Source organism: Solanum dulcamara, chromosome 4, assembly GCF_947179165.1.
Source record: "Solanum dulcamara chromosome 4, daSolDulc1.2, whole genome shotgun sequence".
Lineage (NCBI taxonomy): Eukaryota > Viridiplantae > Streptophyta > Magnoliopsida > Solanales > Solanaceae > Solanum > Solanum dulcamara.
In genome coordinates this window covers 32,216,896-32,241,970 of record NC_077240.1, presented here as the reverse complement: position 1 = coordinate 32,241,970, position 25,075 = coordinate 32,216,896, and the positions used below count along the sequence as shown (strand labels likewise).

At 33.1% G+C, this 25,075-nt stretch overlaps 1 pseudogene; it reads right to left on the bottom strand.

The window, feature by feature from the left end:
* Nucleotides 1–9,582: 9,582 nt before the first annotated feature.
* On the bottom strand, nt 9,583–12,427 carry LOC129884177 (uncharacterized; annotated as a pseudogene).
* Nucleotides 12,428–25,075: the final 12,648 nt, after the last annotated feature.

Genomic DNA, 25,075 nt, shown 5'->3' with positions numbered 1-25,075 from the left:
ATTACAAAATGGATATTCATGTTCATGATTTCTCATAAGAATTAAATAATTGATTAGATTTTGTAAATTCGGAAGCGTGTCATAAGGGAAAGGCTCAAATACCAAGTTGATTTTACCCTCTTTTAAGGCAAGAAGGCATCTTTGATCTTTTTGTAAAGTATGTTGATTCCTACATGCCTTTCTTGTGTGTTTTGGGAGTAACGGAGAATGGTGAAAGTTAACGTCCATTTTTTTGGTATCAAATTATTGATCGAAAGCTAGAAATGATTATGTGGGGTAAAAAGATATCACTTAAAATTTGATGTGTGATTTGCCATGGATAACCTTGGGTGATTTGTTTGATTCCACCATTGATATTATGCCTATGTTTCGGTGCGATTGGTTATTGATGTGAAATACTTTTTACTCTCGTTATGCATATGAGCGTGTCAAATTGCATTGCATTTGAGGTACTATTCTGATCTTTGTATTCTTGATATGCCGATGAAAAATAGTTTTAATAGATACATAGACCTTACGAATCCCCATGGGTCCCGAAATGCTTGTGCAGTGGGTGTGTATCGATTACTATGCTGATAGAAAATAGTTTTGGCTGATACATGGACCTCACGAGTCCCCTATAAGTCTCATGATACTTATGCAATGAGTGGGTATCGATAGGACAAGCATGCATCATTCTATATATCATTTGCATTTCATTGCACCATATTATCATTGGTTGATGTGTATGAGTGAAGAGTTACCTTTGTGATTGTTGATTGAGAACTCAAGGTATTTGCTATTGCCACTGAGATTCTTCTATTAGGTTATATCCATTGTTACTATAGTATTATTATGTTGGGTTGGATTCTGAATTATGTGCATGTTCTAGTGTGTGGAGGATTGGATGATGTTTCAGGTACTTGTGTTTAGCATTACTTTACTTAGGGCCATCTAGGGAAGCTTACCGAGTACTGTTGTGGTTTTGGTACTCATTCCCTAGCTTTTTAAACTTGTGTAGGTTATAGGCTCGTATCGTCTTGATCATTCCTCATGCATCTTCGTCTGAGGCCTTCATTAGAGTCTTATGAGGTAGTTGTTAGTCATTCCAGTAAACGCCACATAATCTTAATTATGTCCTTCTACTATTCATTGTAGACAATTAGAATTATATTTTTCTATGAAACAGTTGTATTAATTAGTGTCTTGTATACGTGACATTAGATTTTGGAGAAGGTTGTTGTTATATTATGATTTCTGCAACATTTATGTTATGTTTATTTCTTATTTCCTCTTTTTCTTCTTCTTTAACCCTTGCTAAGGGTTGTTTAGGTTTACCTATATAGGTGGGACAAGACAAGTGCCATCAAACTCAATTTTCGGATCATAACAAATTGGTATTAAAGCATCAAGCTCATAGGTCTCACTGTGTACATGCCAAGTCTAATAGAGTCTTGAGAATCGGTGCAGAGATATCCGATACTTATCTTTGAGAGACCATGGTGACTTTTAAAAAAATCTTCACTTCTTGATTCTCTACCATCCGTACTTGATCCGATCTAATTCCTATCACTTCACCCAATTCTTTCACTTATTGTGATGACTCGTCATTGGTTCTGCGTGCAGTTAAGATTTCATCATATGGTTTTGGTGTTAGATCTGGTATTAATGTAGAAGTGATAGACTTATGGAAAGTATGTATGGTTAGACTTGAAATATTATGTGATTCGAAGAGATTGAGTAAAGTTGTGGTTCAATGATGTGTTTTGAGGATATTGTATAGAAAGATGAACAACAATTTGAGGTATTTCATAAACGTCTTATCATTTCTAATTAGTTATTCAGCAATGGGGAATAGTACCTATATGGCTTATACGATATATGAAGTGATTTGACAATTGAAAATGGTATAATTAAAGGAATGACTAGGTAATGAGCACTGTAACTTTAGAGACTAAAATTAAGAAAGTTTGTCATAACAAGAACGGGTTGGTTAGTGTATAATGAGAATGATGTTGCGTCAACTGAGATCAGAATTTCTACTGATGTTTTATATAATTAGTGTATATCAAGAAGGTTTATAATACTATAACTATAACGTTACTTATGTTTACTTGGTTAAGGTTATAGAATGTGTGACTTCTGCTATCAACCGAGCCTACGAAAGGGTGCATATCGCTTTGCGCTAGAGACGATGAATTTGAGTGGTAGATCTAGCGGGCTTTCACAATATGATACTAGTGATATATAGAAATGGAGACATCAGTTATCAAGTAAAAATACTAACTACTAAGGAGTTACCAGCTTGTTAGACCCTGAAAATTACCAAAATACCCTTAGAGGATAGCGCGCTCACATAACGTATCATCCCTACCTTTTTTGGCCAACCTAAGGTCAAAATATCTATCAGGGGGGAAATCATGTAGGTAAGTGATTTCGATTTAATTTCAGATCAACCGGATCAAAAGATAAGTTTTTGGGACAAAAGCAGCCTAACCAGAAGAGTGCGCGGCAGGTCCGCGTCGAGGACCTGCCCCCACCTAGTTCATTTTCTCATTTTTTTAATAAAACGCATTTGGCAAAAGTGTTTTATGTGTTGTGTGACTTTTGTACATAAATCGCATTTGACAAATGCAATTATGTGTATTTTTTTGTACATTTTTCTGTTTTGGTGAGGGGTATTTTAGTCTTTTCACCACCCATCCTATACTTAATCCATGTCATTTTGAGGTCGTTTTTGACCCTATATCAGTTCCTAAGTGTGATTCTCTTATCAATTACGCTCTTAAACATTGAGAACTAGGGCTGAGGAGAAAATAGGAGGCTAGGGTTCAGTGAAACAAGCCAAATCTTCACAGTTTGATTGTCCAATATTCATCCCGAGTATGTAAGGCTAATCACAATATTGGATTGATTTCGTCCACGTACCCTACATCTACTTCTATCGATTGATGAGAATGAGTTAAGTCAACATAGTTTTCTTGAATTTCGAATCAATTAATTCTTCTTCTATTGAGTTTTATATAATTAGAAATCGATATTATTGTTGTTTTTTATCTCTCACTTGATTGGAATTTTTGTTCATGGCTACTTTTCCGTGAACCCTACTTAATTTGATCATCATGATTTTTACATACATATTTTTGAGTAAAGATGATGAATTTTATGCATTGATAAAGAGAGTGACTTGAACTAATATTATATATATATATATATATTATCGAGTCTAAATGAGTTTGAGTTTTACATATGAATTGAGTTTTTGAGAATTTTCTTAAATTTAACATATTTTACATAATATTGCGCAATGGATGTTTTCCACGAATTTGTTTCTTGAAAAAATGATTTGAACTACTTATTTCATAAACTCTAATAGTATTTTGGCTAATATTGGTTGTATATGCCTAAGGATTGTGTCTAGAGACTCGAACTTGTGAATGCATGATTGTGATTAGGATGAGAGCATGATGATAGTCTTGATGAAACTCGATAGTCCGTTATATCATCATAATTGAACCCAATTGAATAGTCTCAACTCAATGTTGTCATAAATAATTTTTTCAACTACTCTTAAATGATTGGGAATGATTGGATAATTGATTGGTTAAAAGGATTAATTGGATAGAACTGACGAACTGATAAGAGTCCATATGAGACTTGTTGATTGGTTTGATCGGGATTGATTGTCTTATGAGCATTGAGTCTTAGGAGAAGTATTGAGCACCAAATTGGGTAAGAGTAAGTAATAACTCAAACTCAATAACTATGTCCCCAAACATAGGAGAGGATTGAACCATTAAGTCAGATATTTCCCTATTTTATTGCCCTGACATGATAGAAATTGTGTCACACCCCGAGAGGTTACCCTAGGCGTGGTCGACACTTAGAGACCATTGATGGCCCCAAGAGAACCACTTGGTCCATTCACTTATTCAAATTAATCAGCAAAAGACTCAAATCAATAGACAAATAACTCAAGTGGGCATATAGAAACCTTATCCTTAATAAATAGATAATAGATTAAAATAATCAAAGTATAAAATGACTCAAAGTACGAACTCAATAAGAAGATTATGCTTTAAAAGCAAACTTTAAATGAATACATCCATCTCAATTCTGACTCTATCCATGAAACGTCTAACTCAATACTGCCAAGACAAATCCAAGGCTACCTTAAACGACTATCAAAAGAATAACGAATTTAGGAAATAAAATGAAGTCCTCCGAATGAAAGGAGGTCTCACCAAAAGCTGAACTGATTTAGTCTTCAATGATTCGCCTATTAAGGACCTTTATCACATGTATCTGCATCATAAAATGATGCAAGACAAATGACATTAGTACATAGAATATACGAATATGTAAAATAGATGGAAAGGAACACAATGAAAAGTACTAAATCTCATGCAACTCAACTTGAGGGACTTACTCTAAAATAACTCAACTCAATAAAGCATGCAATGGGTACAAAAGAATGCTTTAAAGGATATGAATAAGTAAATGTAACTCAGTATATATAGAAATATGATACTTTACTTCGTGGGGAGTTTCTCTAACCGACAACCATCACTTATGAGCTAGTGATGATACAACGCTTAAAATCTATTGTTGCCGCAGCCGTCCAATACCTTGCTTGGGTAAAGGACGCTCAACTCAGTGAATTCAAAATCAATCAAAGTCCATCATTTTGGATTGGACTATTCAAATTATGGTAGGTTACTTATGAGTTCACTATAGAAAGGACTTAAATTTGTACATGGTTATTGAGGATTTTGAACTGCATTGATACTACTTTGTTGATGAAAACTACACAAATTATTATAATGAGTTACATAAATTTGGTGGTGAATAAATGTTATGTGCTTATGATATACAGAATTCTTGGAGTGATTAAGGGTTTCTCTCAGATTTGACATGATTATATAATTGCCTGAACGGTGGTTGAGGGATGGCATGTGAAGGGTTGTATGTAGTTGATATTGGTTTCTGATTCAATAGCCTTAGCTCAATGAAAATATCACGACCCAAGCCTAGGGACTAGAAGTGACATGGCGAATGAGGAACCCGAAAGTACCTCAAACAAGCCTCTTAGCATTCTTTTAGCCTTTCATAGGTAATGATGATAAATAAACAAGCGGAAATCATAATAAATCTTCAACTTACATATGTCCAACAATACCTCTAACTATTAGATTTAACGGGGCTAAGACAAGTCCCTAGCTCACCCTCAATCATAATAGAAGAAATTCTATAGTAAAATATTTTAACATATCATAAACTAGAAAGATAAAGGAGTATTGTTCCCGGAACATGGGAACTCACCAAAAGTAGTCTTCAATGGAATATCAACTAGCCACGTGGAGGAGAATGAGGAGGAGCACTGATCCCTACATGGTGATATCATGTAGGCAAAAGAGTATGCGTTAGTACTTTGAATGTACTAAGTATGTAAGGATGCATGAACATTGAGAAAATATTAAAACATTTATGTAATATGGAACATAATTTAATGTATGCATAATAAATCATATATATATCCTTTAAAACATTCATTTTGTGGGAAATTAATCATAACCGACATTTAAGACCATGCGAGCTATTACATAGAATCCAACATAACCCCCTACGTTGGCCGGGGAGACTACTTGCCAGGTAGAACTCCGTCAACTTCATTCATTTCTTTAACTTTAACTTTAAGGGCTATTTATGGATCCATTAGCCTAAGCCTACAAGGGCTCCTATGTTGGCACATAGTTAATGAGACAAGGGGTTGCTACTAGGATTCCCTTACCAAATCCCACCTCAATGCCTCATTCGGTGCTAAGTTAATCCCACGGAATAGTTTAATACTTCAAAATATTCATAGCATATAACTTGAGAATTCAAACATCATATTCGGTAGAATAGCTCATTAAAATATTTGATAATTCAAATATGCAAGAATTATCCTTATTGTATAAAGAATCCATCATTCATATCATTTCATCATTCTTTCATTTCATAAGACTCCCTTTTTTATCATAGATATTGCTTTCATAAACATTTATTTGGAGTCAAAGCTTTCAAGTCAAACTTTATTAAAAACATAGTAAAACTAGGTGGATTCAAAACACTTCAACTTGCAAATATGTATGTAAATAAATATACATAAATACTTTGAAATCCATTAATTAAAAATCATGCTTTTAAACAACCCACCATGAATTTCAAGAACCTTTAAATAGATAAATAGAGGAATTACTTGTAAACCATCAATTCATACATATATAATTATGTTGCATCAAAATAGACCAATAATCATTAGTTTAACCATGATTCATAATATTAAGTAAAAATAAGAATTACCATAAGAAAATATTACTTGAAATCAAGATATTTAATTGAAAGAGTTTTTGGACTACATGGGTGGAAGAACCCATGGATAAACACCCACATAACTTAAAGTAAAGCTTAAAGAAAATAAACATAATTTATCATATAATCAAAATAATTTAGACATGAGAGTGGAAGGAATACTCTCATTGAAACCTTACATACCTGGAAACCGAAGCTTTAGTTGGTACCGGAAGACTTAATGACCACTCTTGAGTCCTAGCTTCTCTCCTTGCCGGAACATTTTGTGTACTACCCGGAATATATGAATTATCGGAATAGTATTTCTTTACTACTAAGAACTAAAACTATATTTGAGAATGTGTAAAGAAGTGTATAGAGAGAAGATTTGCTTGAGAAAGCTTGATGAATAAAATGAGGAAATAAGGTGGGTATTTATAGGTGGGAAAGAGGGACCTAACAATAAATAAAATAATTATAAATAAAAATCTGAAAATTTAGTGGAATATATTGATGTCATGGATGATGTTAAATGGAGGACAATTTATGTCATGAGTGATGTCAAATGTATCTAGATCTTTCTATGGTAGGTGAAATGAGTTATCTTTGACAGAATACGCTTTTTGGGAGCTACGTTTGAATAAGATAAATTCCTTATTAGGATTTGGTGTCTTCATAAGAATTGTAGATATGGAAGTGTAGTTTCATATCGTTCAAGAATCAATCAATTTGGATAAACCTACAGTGAGATATGATTTTTCTTCTATAAACACTCATTTCCGTCACAGCATCCTACCTTACAAAGATTAATTTATTTGTCCTACTTAACCTCCGAATCTTAAAATAGGGTCTTCATAAACGTTGTAGGTAAAGATCTTGTGGTTACTTAGAAATTTGAATCACTCAATTTGGATATTCCTATGAAAAGTTATGACCAAAATACAGAGGCTATATCATGTTTAGGCAAAAATTGAAACATCGTATACAACGTTTTTAGGGGATGTTACATTATCTCCCCCTTGGGAACATTCGTCCTCGAATGAGAAAAGACTTAGCTTGAGTAGAGTAGAGTGTTAACAAACAACCTATCATTAATGCAATAGTGTAATTTAAAATATCGTTTAAAATATATTTCATAATTTTGCAACCATATGACAAGAAAAGTTGAGATGTAAGGATTTCAAGTAATTGAGCAAGGACAACTTAATACCTTAGGTTTGGGTAGAGGGGAAAAGATGAGGGTATCTCTTAATCATATCCGCTTCCGCTTCCCATGTTGCACTTTCTATTTGTTGATTCCTCCAAAGGACTTTAACAGATGCAATTTCTTTGTTCCTCAATCTCTTAACTTGCCGGTCCAAAATTTCCACAGGAACTTCTTCATAGGTCAAGTTTACTTCAATATTCACTACTCCCATAGGTACAATGGAACTAGGATCACCCACATATTATTTCAACATAGACACGTGAAACACCGGATGAACCATGGTCATTTCCAAAGGTAATTCCAACTCATATGCAACCTTACCAACACGTCTCACGATTCTATAAGGCCCTACATATCTAGGGCTCAATTTCCCTTTCTTACCAAATCGAACCACACCTTTCATGGGTGAAACCTTCAGATACACCCAATCATCCACATTAAACTCAAGATCCTTTCTTCTAGTGTCAGAATAGGACTTTTGACGACTTTGAGCCGTCTTCAACCTTTCTCTAATGATCTTCACCTTCTCTAAAGCATAAAGTACCAAATCGGGGCCCAACAAGGTCATCTCACCTACTTCGAACCAACCAACCGGTGATCTACATCGTCTCCCATACAAAGCCTCAAACGGTGCCATCTCAATACTTGAGTGGTAACTATTATTATAGGCAAACTCGATGAGAGGTAGATGATCATCCCAATTCCCTTTAAACTCCAACACACAAGCCCTTAACATATCCTCTAGTGTTTGAATCGTCCTTTCGGCTTGCCCATCCGTTTGAGGATGGAATGCTGTGCTCAACTTTACCTTAGTACCGAGGCCTTTTTGAAATGATCTCCAGAAGTGAGAAGTGAATTGGGTACCACAATCCGAAATAATGGATAATGGCACACCATGTAACCTCACCAACTCCCGAATATACAACTTGGCATAGTCTTCGGCACTATAGGAAGTTTTAACCGGTAGGAAGTGAGCTGACTTAGTTATTCTATCAACAATTACCCAAATTGAGTCATGACGCTTCCGGGTATGAGGCAGACCCACTACAAAATCCATATTCACATCTTCCCACTTCCAAGTTAGGATTTCAATGTCTTGGGCTAGGCCACCCGGCCTTTGATGTTCGGCCTTCACTTGTTGGCAATTCGTACATTCGGACACAAATCTTGCTATGTCCTTCTTCATGCCACCCCACCAATACAACTCCTTTAAGTCTCGGTACATTTTCGTTGAACCGGGATGAATGGAGTATGTAGAATTATGAGCCTCCATCATGATCAAACTCCTTAAGCCATCAACATTTGGAACACATATCCGACCTTGATAGTACAGTACCCATCTCCCCCTTGGGAAAAGACCTCTATCTTCTTTTCCTTTACCAACTTCTTTAACTCGATAAACTTTGGGTCAACAATTTGACTAGCTTTGATAAATGACAACAATTTGAAAACATCAACAAATGATGCAGTTCTACTAAAATCATGAAGAAATACTATTATTATGCTGATAAATCCTTTTCTAGATAGCAACTAATTGAATATTGCAAGATATACTATCAAACTTGAGACCAAAATTAACTCTATTAGGTAGTTCTTAAGAGGACTGTTGTAGGCTTAACTAAGGGACATATGAGATGCAGTCATGACGTATTCGTAATTCACATGGTCAGGAAACAAGATTTATCATTTAACGGATGAGATTTTTAACAATGAGAAAGAAATGAGAAAAAAACAGGCGAGACTACAGGCGAGAAAGAAAGCTATGTATTGCATTATAAACTTTAATATGTATGCAATTCATTTTTCATTCAAGTTTAATTCATAATGCAGGTTTCAGTTTGATAACACTACTAAAACACTTTTTCATTAACGTAGCTATGTATTGGCATTATAAAAAAAGAAGAAGATATATTTTACATAAACAAAAAACTATATTAAAAGTGTATTTTACATGAACAAAAACTATCTTTAAAAAGATAGCACAAAACAATCTTCAAAACCTAACTAATACATCTTCACTGCATAGTTTTCATAGACAGTTTAACCAATATAACAAAATTTATTTATTTATGTGGTCTTTCGTCTTCACTTTAAAGATTACTCTTTTGCTTCTTCACTGCATATTCCCATAGTAGAGCCCCAAACCTCTTTCGGAGACTGTCTGCACTTAGTTGTTGATTTGCAATATCCTGGTCATTGCTCACTAACTCCGCAAATACAGTCACAAAAACTCCACAGTCTCTACAAAATTTAAAATATAAAATCAGTATAAAAATACTATTGAGTTTAATGACCAATACAAAAAATAGTATTTATTTGATAAATAATTAAACTTACAATGAATCTTCTTGTTGTCTAGGAATTCCTTCAGTTATGAACTTAGATTCAATGAGCTCAAACTCATTTTTCCCATTGTATTTAGGTGATTCCTTCAATTCAGGATGCTTATCATAGAATTTGACCACACTCAAGTAGTATGGTAAAATCGATGAAATCATGCCAGTAGTATTTTGAGTTAGAAAATTCACCCCTCTCTAGCCGAAAATGAATCATACACCTTCAAATACCTATCAACAATATCAAACACAACAAAAATCCAATGATAACCCTCTTTAATGTTTACTGGAAAGAGAACATAATCCACTTTGTCCCATGGGGTGCTTGCCAACAATCGGTGTCCGCATATATACTCAGCAATAGCATCCAAAGCTTTGATTCCAAATTTCTTCTTATTTTCATGAGCTTCATAAAGTTGAAAATAAGATTGAGCAATCTTTTTCTTGAATAGACAATCAGTAGTTGTAAATCGAACATTATTGTTGGTTTCATACTTCCCCTTCTTTCTAATATAATAAAAAATGACGTCAAGATGCTGCTAAAGATTAAAAATAATGTCAAGTTTCAGATAATACTTCAAATCTGTAGCAAGTGTCAATTCAGTGAGCTCATTAGAGCTTGTCTAAAAAAATGGAAGAAGAAGTTGATTCAGAAAAATGAGGGTGTTCAACTGGAGTTTACATAACTAACCTCATCATTCCATTCTTGACCAGAATGTGCCAATTTGAAAAACCATTTTTTTGCTTGTACATTGCAAACACCTAATTCAAATGCTGGCTTGAGGACATTAACAACATCTGGGTACGGTTTCTTTCCCCTTTAAAGCATAAAAAAAAATCAGTCAGTTAACTCATTTAAACTAAAGAAAATTTTTGACATATAAAACAACAAACCTAAATAAATTACCTCTTTTTTGTACCCGTATAAAGCCACGAAGTGAATGAATCTATTAAATCGGATTCATCATCTACTCCGATTACAAGTGCAAAGGGATGTTTTATCTCAAATATTTGACGTGTTACACATCTTTAAAGTCCCTCCAGATTCAGAATGTTGTATATAAGAAGATTTAATTGACTTTCCTGGAATTTGTTTTCTTGCACGCTTCTTGGTGTCACTTTCTTTTTATTTCCATCAACAGTGGCTTTCTTTTCCTCAATAGTGGCTGTCTTTTTCTTTTTATTTTCCTCAACAATGGATTTCTTTTTTAGATATGATGCTTCTGCCTTACGGATCTGAGAAATATCTTCAGCACACAACATGAAGTCATCAGGCGTTTGAGGAGTTTTTTGACAACTCTTTGCCGCATCGACATCAGTAGACGCACCACAATCTAGTTCACCTTTGTTAGTTGCACTACTATTAAGTTGCGCCTCAACTAAATTAAGATCAGCAGCCTCTTCACCTATATATAAAATAATTTTTTTAATAATGCATTAAGGGAGGAGAAGGTAGACAAAGAAGTTTATTTGAACTTTCAAAATAAAATTAATACCATTTATATCAGAAACAACCTCAGATAAAACTTATTCAATAGAAATTCCTGCAACATCTTTATCTGTACATAACATGAACAATTTAAACAAAGTTGAATGAAAGTATATAAAATGTGTATTATATTTGTATTAAATCCTTCATTACCAATTTTGCTTTCAGAATTCCCAACAGTAGCAAATTTAACGAAAGCTTTAAGCACTTGAGATTTTTCATGCTGAGTTGATTCTACAACTTGAGTGTCATGCCTTCTCGACACATGTATTGATGCATCAACACAAGGAAAAAATGATGTGTGTAATTAAAATATATTACAAGAAAAATATGTGAATAAAAATAATTGGGAAAATCCAAAAAAAAAGTGCAGTAGTTGTTGTTGACTGTTGTTGATGTGATAGCCAAAACCTTGCACACTTTGCAGTGATTCAGAATGTTATAGATGTATTAAAAATAGAAACGAACCTCCATTGAAGTCTAATCCACCCAAAAATGTCTCGCCGGCCTTTTTGTTAGATGATTCCCTGGCCTTTTGAGTAAAAGAACTGTTGATGTCTCTCGTATCAAACAACAAAGAAATATCCTTCAATAATTGTTTGTTGGAATTCATTACAAATTCTTTCATTTGAATAGATTGTAAGTCTATCTTCTCTTCAAGAGCTTTGTGATTTTCATTCGTCTAGTATATAATCAAATATAACACAAATATTAGAATAACATTTTTGAAAAAGATAAAGCCTAAAGTCAACTTAGCTTATACCTTTATAAGTTCTTTTCTCAACTCTATAACCTCCTTGGTCAACATATCTAGACTATGCTTTGATCCTTTCGGCTCCAATTTCAAGATTTCGGAATGTTAATCACGAGGTTCAGGAAGCCTCAACTTAGATACCTCATCTTCACTTGCCACTATATTCTCAAACTGAAATTAAAATACAGAAACAAATAGATGTATTAACTTGAGTTGAACTAATATATATATATATATATATATGTGTGTGTGTGTGTATGTGTGTGTGTGTCATAAATTGTATTAACTTTGTATAGATACCTTGCAATTCGTAGGCATGAAGATGTCATTTTTAATATGCTTTTGCCAAAGACTTTCAGCAATTGTTTTCCACCTCAAAATTCTTGGAAAAGAATCAAAAATTCGAAGAGCTAAATCTTCATCGACTCTTGAACAACACTCAAAAATCCAAATTTGAAGGACAAGAGGCAATCCACCTAATCTATAGTACTGATTTGTTGAATTAAGCTTGTGCCTCACATTATCAAGCAACTTCTTGTAGACATCTAAACCCCACGGGTAAGAATTGAATTATCCACTTTCCATATGGTAGAAATCTCTATTAATAATTTGGTATTCATTGTTCTCATATGAGAATAAAAAATCATTAATAAAGAACAAAATAGCTAGTGAAATGGAAGAATCATCATTTATGAATTTTTTTGATAAAAACAACTCGCGTAGAAGATTCTTTTGAATAGTGATTTGTTCAGGAAAATAATTGTTCAACAACCGACAAGGATAATCTGGAACATTAACAGAGCAACCATCACTAACACAATTTAAGCCTATAATTAACTCAAATTCCCTAAGCTCGAAAAACAACATTTTCTCATTTAATTCAACAGAAAACACATCATCTGGTGTGTGTTTTAAATCCTTGTTCATAAGGCAATGAATAAGTTGGAGTTGTGTGGTCACTTTTGGAAGGTCAAGAAAGCAACCAAAATAAGTATTCCTAAACAACTCGAGCTATTTTTCAGATAAGGAAAGTTTTATTTTCTCATTCACGCCATGATTAGTATATGACGACCACCTACTTGAAGAATACAAAATATCTGGATGTCTCCAGAATTTACAATCCTGCATATAAATAATATCAATCTACAACTATAGATAATTATATCTTAACATGAACCCTCAAATAGGACTTAAAAGATATGTGAGATTTCAAAGAAAGAAGAGTAGCTTTATCAGTGCTAATATTAGCTAGTGAAGAAGTATGGTGATGAAGCATAATGAAAACTGCAAGACAAAACAGAAAATTGCAAATTCTACCCATGACTGTTTTTATATTGGAATGTCTTTTATATGACAATAATTGATAATACAAAGCAATGATCTTAGATGATCTATTTATTGATATCAAATCTGTCTTTGGTCTTAAGCTCAACAATAAGATAAGAAAAATACAAAAGATTAAGGGATTATGAATCTAACGTAAGAAGTGATTTCAAAACAGAGAAACTTCACTCGACAATAAATCAGAATTTTATCAAACTACACTTGATTTAAAGTGACCATACAGAGATACTATAGAGTGTAGATATATAACAAGGAGATAATGTGTGTGTAATACACATTTTTGGTCAAAGTTTAATTCATTTTTGTGGTGTACAGATCAGTGAAAACTTTTTTCAATTAACTACAGATTTCATTCATCTCTAATTCTCTTCTAATTCAACTTTAATGCATGTGTAATACATTTTAGTTCAAAGTTTAATTCATTTTTATTTATTTATTTAAAAAAATAAACAAATTACAACACAAAAGATCTAACAATTCATGGCAAAACTCCCAACAATCACTGATATAATAAACTTGAGCAAATAAATTTAGACTATAATAAAAGTATCAAATACACAAAAAATTTCTTCAACATCTAGCACACAAGTTCAAAACAACAACTAAGAAAATACACATAAACAGATTGAAAATGCTATTAATTAATTAATGTGCTGGTAAAATGACATACCGGATATAAACTCTCCGGTAGAACCATTTTTTTGCACAATCGATTTTGACTTTTTGGATTCTTCTCCTAAGCAACTGTAGGTCTCACTTTCTTTGATTGAAATTGAAGAGGTAAATCCTCAAAATCATCATCACTGTCAACAAATTTCTTAGATTCCGATGCAACATCAACTCATTTTCTTTTCGATTTAGATTTAGAACTCAATTCACTGATTTTTTTCTTACTTCTACCGCATTTTTTCTTCACATGCAATGCTTGGAGATTTTGATTAACCTCACCCCCAGCTTCTTCTGGAGATTGATATGCAAAAATTCCCAAAATAAAAGTAGGACCGACATTCACTTCACCACTGCCGGTTGAATCAACAATTCGAATTCGTGGGCTTCTTCTAGAAGATTTCTGACCTTTCATTACAATTGTGCACCTAAAATCTATGAGTTCCGTCTGAAACAAACAAAAAGATGAAGAATAAGGGAAGAATGAAGAAGAGATGAAGGAATAAGAGAGACAGACGCTGAAACTGAAGAAAAACCCTTATTGAAAGAGAGAGAGACGCTGAAGAAAAACCCTTATTGAAAGAGAGAGAGACGGTGAAGAAAAACCCTTATTGAAAGAGAGAGATAAAGCCTTTTTCTTTTTAAACAAAAAGGGGTTATAATGTCTTATTTAATGAAAGTATTGTTACTGATTGTTAAAAATGGTAATAAAATAAAAGTATATTTAAAAATGGTAAATATTTTTTAAAACACATTCAATTAAGTAATTTTTCCATAAATTTATGGTAGTTAGCTTTTAACATTTAGGGCCATTTGCATGGTAAATGTTTTGGCCGAGATGCCACTCCTTTACTTACCCCAATACTAAATATATTAAATCTTATATTTAAATATTAATTCAACAGTTAAGACTTCACAATATGAATTATAATGTCACATGTTTAAATTCTAAAAAAAAATTCTTATCTTTTGTAACAAAGAAGAGGAAGAATGGATGTGGTAATCTTTTAGCATTGAAATTGATAGACATTAGGAATTTTTGGATAAAGAAAAAATAGAAAAACAAAATTCATCTTCATATCATGGTGTTAAAGTATTTGAACTAGAGATAATAAGATTTGGAATTCAGGTTAAGCCACTATCACCCTATAATTAAAACAATTCATTTTTTCTTTGTGATTTTTTATTTGCACAAATATGTTGATTTTGCGTTGTTATTTAATTAGATTTTATCTTCTAGTTTGATAATAATGCAGAAATAATTCTTCAATAAATCTTTTAGATTAAGATAGAATTTTAAAAAAAAAACATACAGCCTAACATAATATATTAAAATCATGTATAGATTTTTAGTTTACACTCACATAGTCAATATTTTTACAGTGTTAGACACTCGATATAAAATATTGCTCTTAAACTCACACGCTAGTATACGTGGTCGCCGAGTGATACAATGACTCAAAGGGAGTAATTAAGGACATCATCATACGAAAAGATAAAGAAAGATACATGATTTGGCTACTAAAAATATGCCTATATAACTTTCTAGATTTAATACACCATGTTTTACTTTGTACACATTCAAAATATCTTTACACACGTATGGTACATAAATGTCAGTTGCGACTTCTCATGTGATGAACCTATAAATTGTCTCTTTGAGTGTAAGAGTTGCATCATGTTCTGCTTTATTTTTCAATAAGGTGAGGTTTCATAATGCTGAAAGTGATATTTTCTGTGAGTAGGTATGTCGTTTCATGAATTACAACTACGGCTACTGATTTTGCTATTATTATCACTAGTTTTGGTTGATTTTGTTGCGCTTGCAATACAACTTGCTCTCTCAATTTCTGATGAAGGAACCTTTCTGATCAAATTGAAATTGGGTAAGGGTTCTTTCAACTTTTGAGTGGCCTGCTCACTGTTAGAACTTTGCATATAACTTGTTATCTGCAACGACAACATCTAAGAATAAGTTGTTAACAGTATAAAAAAAAGGGAAAATTACCCATTTACACATGTTATATTACCATATTTACTAATACTCCCAACTAGTTGGAAAAATATCAAAAATCCCTATTTTTTAACTTTCTCACTCTTTCACTGATACATCACTTTTAACTTATATCAGTTACCTAAATTCACTCCTATTCTTCAGCCTCCTCGGTGGCAGTTTCTTTTTTTCCAATTTCAGACCTTCTATTACTCAATTTCAAGCATCTAAGTAAGGTATATTCAAATTTTTCCTTTAATGGTATCTCACTTCATTCTCACCTTCTTTGATTTCCTCTATTTTCTTCTATAATTTTTTTTTACTCACATTGTTCACTGATACACATGAAATCCGCTCCATCTTTTAGTGTTGGTCTCACTCAGTTGAATAAAAATCAAAAAATTCTTGTTTCACCGGACGAGGTTAGATCCAAACATCGTAACGATCCATCAGTGATGGATAAACTCCGTGAGAAATTGAAATCGAAATCTTAAGTTCAACAATCACCCAAAGAAGCCGACAAGAAGATTGAAGGGGTTTCAACACACCCTAATCTCTCAAAGGTATGAGTTTCTATAAGTTTTTTTTAATGTGATTTTTTATGAAGATTTACTGCTCCTGATACATATAATTTTATGTATCAGATTCGTATGTATCAAGCTAACATTAGAATCTGATACATCCTGTTGATTTTTTTTCTTTCTAAATGTCATTTTTTAAAGTTTTACTGATTCCTGATACATATACTTTATGTATCAGATTCTTATTTATTTTTTGATACATTGTATTTTTGTATCAAATGCTCATATATCAGGATTTACTGCTTCTAATACATATTATTTATGTATCAGATTCTCATATATCAAGCTTACATGAGAATCTGATACATCCTGTTTATATAATTTTTTTAAATGTTATTTTTTAAAAGTTTTACTGATTCCTGATACATCTACTTTATGTATCAGATTCTTATCTTTTTTTTGATACATCATTTTTTTTGTATCGAAATCTCATTTATCAAACATTAATGCTCATGATACATCTTGTTTATGTATCAGAATCTCATGTATCAAGATATAATGCTTCTGATACATCATATTTAAATACAAAAATTAAGTTGTATTTAATCAGTTTTCATGTCAATGCAGGGAATGAAATACGTCATCAACAAGATCTCCTCACACTTCCTAAGATTCGGCACTACATATACGACTAATTTTATTGATGATTTCAAATTATCAATAGGTGATGAAGCTATACAATTATTTCGACAAACCATATTTGGTCACTATCTAGTTATGCCACAGTGCAATTTTCAAGGGCAAATCATCAAATGCCTCTTACTTCTTGAGGTCGAGCAAAAAAATAGAGAGGAATTGCAAACCTCCTGGTCAAGGAGAACCGATGGACGTCGAGTAGTTTTTTTTTAATTTTACAGTAGTAGAATGTACAATTATATTTTTGCACCAATAGTAAACATTTTTTTTGGTTATTCAACAATTTAGCAGACTTTTAAGTTTTTCTAATATTTATGTATCATATTTTGATTTATCAAACTTGAATGCTTCCTATACATCTACTTCATGTATCAAATTGTAATGTATCAATATTTAATGATTCTGATACATCTACATTTATGTATCAGAATCATATTCATCAATCTTTTACAGCTTCTGATATATATTGTTTATGTATCAGATTGTAATGTATCAATATTTAATGATTCTGATACATCTACATTTATGTATCAGAATCACATGCATCAATCTTTACAGCTTCTGATACATATTATTTATATATCAGATTGTAATGTATCAAGATTTAATAATTCTGATACATCTACATTTATGTATTAAAATCTCATGCATCAATCTTTACAGCTTCTGATACATATTGTTTATGTATCAGATTGTAATTGATTGATATTTAATGATTCTGATACATCTACATTTATGTATCAGAATCTCATGCATCAATCTTTACAGCTCTTGATACATCTACAATCTATATCAATACAACATGTTATGTATCAACCACAATCCACTTGAAAACTAATACAACAACCTTTAAAGTATCAACCTTAATACGTCGAATGTTTATGTATCCATTATTCTTATATATCAGATTCAAAATTACTATCAATACCAAGTAACTTACAATGAATATAATTACCAACTATCCATGTATCAATTATTGATATTCAATTACTATTTTGGTTAATTGATATATGTATCAAAAATAACCCATAATGTAAAAAAAACTATGTAGATGTAAGTACATGATCCAAATAGAATGTATCCTGGCATAACAAAATATCATTTCTCTTTGGGAATGAAATTACAACTCTTTCTGATGTGGCCTTCATGGCCACAACGACTACAAGAATTTGCGCTCGTTCTTATCTTCTCACTAGAGTAATTTTTTCTTTCTTTCTTTGGTCTTCCTGCATCCTTTTGTATCTTGGTGGCAAGACGAATTCTTCTAAAATTTCTTTCAGAACAGACCAATCTTTCTTATCTGGCATTGGAACCATTGGAAATTCATAAGTATTTGCCAATGCCTCTGGTTTGTAGTAATCAGAATAGTATGGGTGCATGCCTGTAATGTTCTTGCTCTTCAACACTGCAATTGCGTGTGGACATGGTATCTCGTCTAGTTGAAACCTGCCACAATTGCATGTTTTTCTTTCAAGACACACAATGTATCTTATACCTGACTTATAAACAGAATAAAGATATTCTGATGAAGCAACAACCTGCAGTAAATAATTATCACAGATATGTATCAACAATGATGTATCAAATACAGGAATGATGTATCAGAACTGATATATCAGGTAATACTGATAACAGGAAATACAGAACTGATGTATCCTATAGCTATCTATCAAGCAACTATGTATCAAGTAGATAACTACTTAAAAAAAATAACAGGAGTGTACCTTCATTCTCGAACACTTCATTGTGTTTGATATTAGGATATCTTCGAATTTCCTACCCAAAGTATGTTTTGTATAAGTTGCTATTTCCCTATTTTTGCGGTTCCAAGCACCAAACACACCTTTTTTTGTTAGAACTTATGCTCTGTTTTTGAGTTTTCTTTCATAGTCAGATCTGTTTCTTTTTTTAAAGAATTATTTGCCTTAATTAGCATGGTAATTGATTGAAACAATCAATCATAGCTTGAATTACGTTACTACCCATAAATAACCCAACAACATTAATTGTTTTACACCCAAAAACTGATGTATCAGCACAACAAGTAATGTATCAAAAAAAAATTTAAAAAGGGGAAATCGCGTAATTTCATAAAAATGAGAGATACATCGTAATTGAGCCTTTTCAGTATGTGATTTAGGTAAAGTTAACTAAAAAAATCTAATTTATCAATACTTTAAATCCCCGACAACGACACCAAATATTGTCCTCAAATTTTACACCTTTTAATTGAATCATAAGGACTTCAATTTTGACTCTATCTTCTGCAATATTTATCACACAAGTATATGTGTCTCCAAGTAATAAGTGATTGCTTTCGCAATCGGATTTATGAATCCCTCAGAGACTCAAGTGCTAACAAGCTATCTGTTTTCCTAGTGTAATTATTAGAATTAGTGTTATCCAATTTCAGAGAAGTTATTTGGTGATTATTCTACTAACTATTACTACTATTGAGTTCGACAATGAGCAATTATATTAAAATAGAGAATTATTGCAAGAGTTGTTCATAGTGAGTTTAAAGACCTAGAGTTATGTCGATTACGTATTTTCATATTTTTCAATTATAAATGTTAATCATGATCAATATATCTCGAATTACTAAATCAAAGATTGATAATATGATTATGATCTTTAGAGCCGTATAATCACCTATCCATATTATCCTCACACTTACATCATTTTGTTGTGATGTGGTATACATTTCCAAATTTATTTATATATCATTTTTATGTGATCCAAGCAGGACAAACTAGGTACGATTACGTCCTAGCCGCTAATCCATCCGTAAATGAACCCTACTCCTCTCAACTTACGTTCTATTCCTAGTTTTCACGTGTCCAATTGAACTAGCAACTATTCATTTACTTTATAAATTATTAAGCCACAAAATAATCAAATATAAGATTAAGAGAACAAAATAAGTACGGTAGAATCCACTAAACAATTATATAATCAGAAGAAGATAATCATACAATGGTCATAACCTTAGAATGAGAGATTTCATCCTCTCATTATTCGATTACACATAAGAGAATTCATGAAAAACAAAGAAAATAATAATCTAATGGTAAATTTAGAAGAAACCCTAGAATTATGATGAATATGTTTCTCTGTGCTCTTATAGTGTTCCTGACTTCAACAAGGTCGAACTCTCATCTAAAAATGCTCAAGTATGACCTTTATACTTTCTTAAAACACCTTGGAGGTTCCACAACCTAGGCTAGAAAACTACCCAAAAATTGGGCAGAGCTAGATGACCTCATGTTATGAGGTAGGCCCCTCTTCCTAGACCTCACAACACGAGATTTCTTGATTTGCCTTCCTCTTACCCTCGTCAAAGGCTAAACTTCAGAGGGGGTGTATTTTAGAACCCCCCCTCTCCCTCTTTATTTTCTAGCTCATTTGACGACCTCCAAACCTAGCTTTGGACTTTGTTTTGTGGGATTTTATAATTTTAGCTACATATTTAACTAAATTTTGATTTTTTTCACCTAAAAGCATAAAACATCATTCATAAGTTCAAAATCATGTAATTGAATGAGAACAAAAAGTATAAAACTAAAAATTACTCAAAATAATGTTGAAATGTAGGTGAAATATGACTAAAAAGAGTGTAAATTCACCCAACATCACAAAATATGACCTTGAGGATTGTTATGATAGTAAAACTCCATATCCAACCTTTACTCAATTTGTTATTGCACTAAGAGAGTACGATATGAGATAAGAAGATTGTAAGGACCTACCTCGTTGTTACTAAAAATACGTGCAGTAAAGGTATATGAATCTCATTCGTCATAATATTAGGATAAATTCCTTGGTATGCGAGTGCATTAGTTGTGAATTAAGGTTGTATGATGGCTCTATCTCAAAGTTAAGTTGAAAATATCTTTCTGATTTAGTTTTCACACTTGAGTTTAAACTTAGGTCAACTTCAAATGATTATATCTCTTAGCCTATAATGAATTAGTAGCCTATGACCTATCAAATTAAAGCTCTATGAGTCTTCTTTCCGAATCCACCAAGTTTGCCTCATTTGGAGTCTTGGATAAGAATTCATGCCCATTTTACTGAGTATTGTCCGTGCTGAGCCGTTGTGGCGTATTTTAGGCCACCAGAGTGGGATCCGAGGGTCCAAAAGCTAAAAAGGGCATATTTTTATTATTTAATTCTTCTCTTAAGTATCAAAATAGATGAGGGTTACCCTAGAAACCCCCAAAAAGTTGTTCTAGGCTTGTAGAAAAGGGAAGAAGATATTCCTAGCTCAAGGAAGGCTACAACCTACGGATTTCAGGCCCGTCTCCATAGTTTCTCCCTCTGAAAGTCAGGGATTGTGCTATAATCCTTCCACAACTGTTTGGCGCCCAGGTAGGATAGGTTTTCTTAATTGAGTAGTTACAAATTTGTTTCCATTGCTTAATATAATATAGATTGATGAGAAATTTCATGTTTCGGCCTTCGCGCACAGAGTTCTGGATGACTGAATGTGTTGTTATTGTTATTTAGAGTGGGAAAGTATGATGTGGATCATGATTATTATGTTACTAGTGATAAAGGTCCAATCTTTGAATATTAATCTTGGTTGAACTGTTTAGAAGGCCAATGATTCTTGTGAGATTAATTGTAGACAATAGTTAGGTTATAACGGAATCCTGAAACTTAGGGATTATGGGCTATTGATGTATATAGAGGGATGTGTTTATACAAATAAATATGTATGTTTATACTAATTATGAATTACTTGAGTAATGTGAATCATGAAATAAAGGGTGAATATGATTGACTTAGTATTAATAGATCTCTTACCATGAAACTATTGATTTCCTGTGGCTGTAGGTTATGGTTTAGTCTATATCATAGAGAGACTCTTATAGTGATTTAGTAATGTTGTGATATTTACCGCGCATTTAATTATTGTGGTTGAGTGATTGATATATCGATATGATTGATTTATAATTCCAAGATTGTGAAATCTATAATCTTGAACTTGCTCTACTAAAAGTGATGCCTTGAATAAAGAAGGTTTGATGAAATATTTTAATGAAGGGAAAGATAGAATGAAACCAATGAAATGACTATTTGTGAACAATTGCATGCAATGAACCTCTTACTTGATTGTACAAGTATGTGAACTATTTATTGTGTACTATCATTGTGGTTATGATTGTGATATTGGATCGGGTATCATATTCTGACACATATATTGGATCGGATGTCATGTTCTGGCATATATATAGGATCGGGTGTCACGTTCTGACACATATAGTAGATCGGGTGTCACGCTCTGACATATATATTAGATCGGATGTCACAATCCGACACATATATAGTTTGAATATGGGTTCCATAAGAGAATCATTATGTAGCTATCATTTGTGAATTGATCTTGACTATATGGGTGATGATAGAGAAACCGACCCCAAATATAATTAAGCATGCTCATACTGTGTAATAATTAATATGAAAGAATCGAAAGTCCAAGTGTTACCATGTTGACTATTATATTTGAGATTTACCCTGTGAAACTGTATATTTCTCCTAAAATGGTAAATTGATAATATGTTCAGGTATATGTCTGTTCGAATTATATTATGGATGTTAGATGTGTCTGCATCATAGGTATGAGGTCATGGGTAAACAAGTGGAGAGTCGTTGATGTGTTGTTTAGTGGGATTAGTAACTTAGAGTCATATATTAATGGTGTCCTATTGGTACATGCGTTAAATGGGAGAATTGGAAAGAATTCGGAGATTTTGTCTCCGGGCAAGCCGTCCTAGCGGGAGAAATTTCATTGTGGCGAGGCTGCTAGAGTGAGATAGGTCCAGCATGGCGGGCCAATACGATCATGAGAGGAGTTTTAGTTCACCTAAATATTTTTCTCTTTCAAGTGAGATGTTAATTATTCTAGGGCCAGGTGTTGGTGTGAAAGCTAAAGATAGTAGATTGGTTAGACAAAGTTAGTAGTGGCCCGTAGATCAGAAACTTCTCTATATGATAGAAGGGCTAGGCCTTGATCTGTATTAGAGTTGGCAGCGAACCAACTAGAAGGGATGAGAGTTAGGATTGAACGACTTTAATGAGGCTGTGAGAATGATAAGAGTTTGTGCATAAAGATTTGGCGGTGTATTTCCTTAAGAGCATGTTTTCTTCTGATCGATTTATTTATATTATGCGGTGGGTATCGGGTTGACCGATGATGCCTATCAGTATGTGTTGTTTGTACTGATACTCTTGCTATGCCACTTGGCATAGTCTGGTTGTAGGGTCAATGATGTTTCTTAGGAGAAGGCGAAGATGATTCTCCAACAGCTTCTACTAGTCCTTCCTTATGGTTGGAGTTGTGTCTTTACTTTAATTATACTCTATATCTTTAGATGCTCTTGTACCTGTTTAAATTAGTATCCTTGGAGGTATTAGATTGTTCCTTATAATAACTTTGGAGTTTTCAAGTTAATATAAAGTGATTTCATAACTCTTTTTGCCTATTATTTGTATTTTGTTAAATTTTCACATGTTATTTCTGTTTATGGGATTGAGGGTTCTCCTACTTAGATGTTAGAGTAGGTGCATGCACGGCCCGGTGGGTTGAATCGTGACAAAGATAGTGAGAAGTATTATGTTGATCAAGTCATGGCTTTTCAATCCCATAAAACACAAGGTTTGTTTGCTAGAAGTATAGTCAACTTTAAGGGGAAAAAGGACATGTAAATCCATACCAACTTTGTAAAAGAAATAACTACACTGTTAACTTTTTTTTAATAGGGGGATTACTCCTACCATTCTTAACAGGATACTCCACGAGGACTCTTTCAACTAGAGTTACAAGAATTTCGGAGCAAGCTTGGAGTTACATGATTGACCAATTTCTAGCTTATGGGGAAGGGGGGTGACACAAAGCAATGTAATTTATAATCAGGATGTAAAATTCTAATATATATTACAATAGATAGTTATATATATAAAAGAACCACCTATGTGCATGAATTAGCTAAGAAGAAAAACATAAAAACTTATATTTCTAACAATCAATATTATTCTGTAATCTTCTTCAATTATGACTCTTTAAATGCCTTCTAACCAATATTTAACAATTATTCTCAGATAGGCTCCATTCAAACGACGGAGGCAATGAAACAAACAAGTCCTTCAGCTTGTGACTGACAACCAGTTCCTTCTCTTTCTCCAGTGAGACTTTGTCTCTAACAAACCAATCCGGCGAACAGACTTCTCTTCCCGGCAGCCTACAGCCACTTCCGCCACCTACGTTGTGGCTAAGGAGCATACGGAGAGTCTTCCGTCGGCAGAGGTGAATAACTCGGCTTGTTGTTGGGCTCCGGGTTGGGCTTCCTTCTACTGCACATTGAGTTGCAAGAAGCTTGAATTTCTGCAGAGTAACTCCGATGAGAACAGTACTCTGATGTGAACAATGTTTTTCGGCGGCAACCAGGTTCATTTCAACTGGAGTTGGTACCTCCGGTTTCCATATCTATTCTTTGCTCATATAGTTGTAGTTATATTTTGCTGACTTTAGACCTTTGAATAATTTATTAGTTCATACGCATTTCCGTAGCTTTGGGTAGTGATGGTAGACTAGGGTCATGTTCTCGCTCAGAGACGGGGACGGGGATGAGGGTAAGAAGGATTAAGTGGATTAAAGGAGCGTCTAGACTGAGAGTAGGTTCTTGGAACATTGGGACGTTAAAGGGAAAATCCAGAGAGCTAGTTAAGATTCTAAAAAAAAGGAAGATTAATAT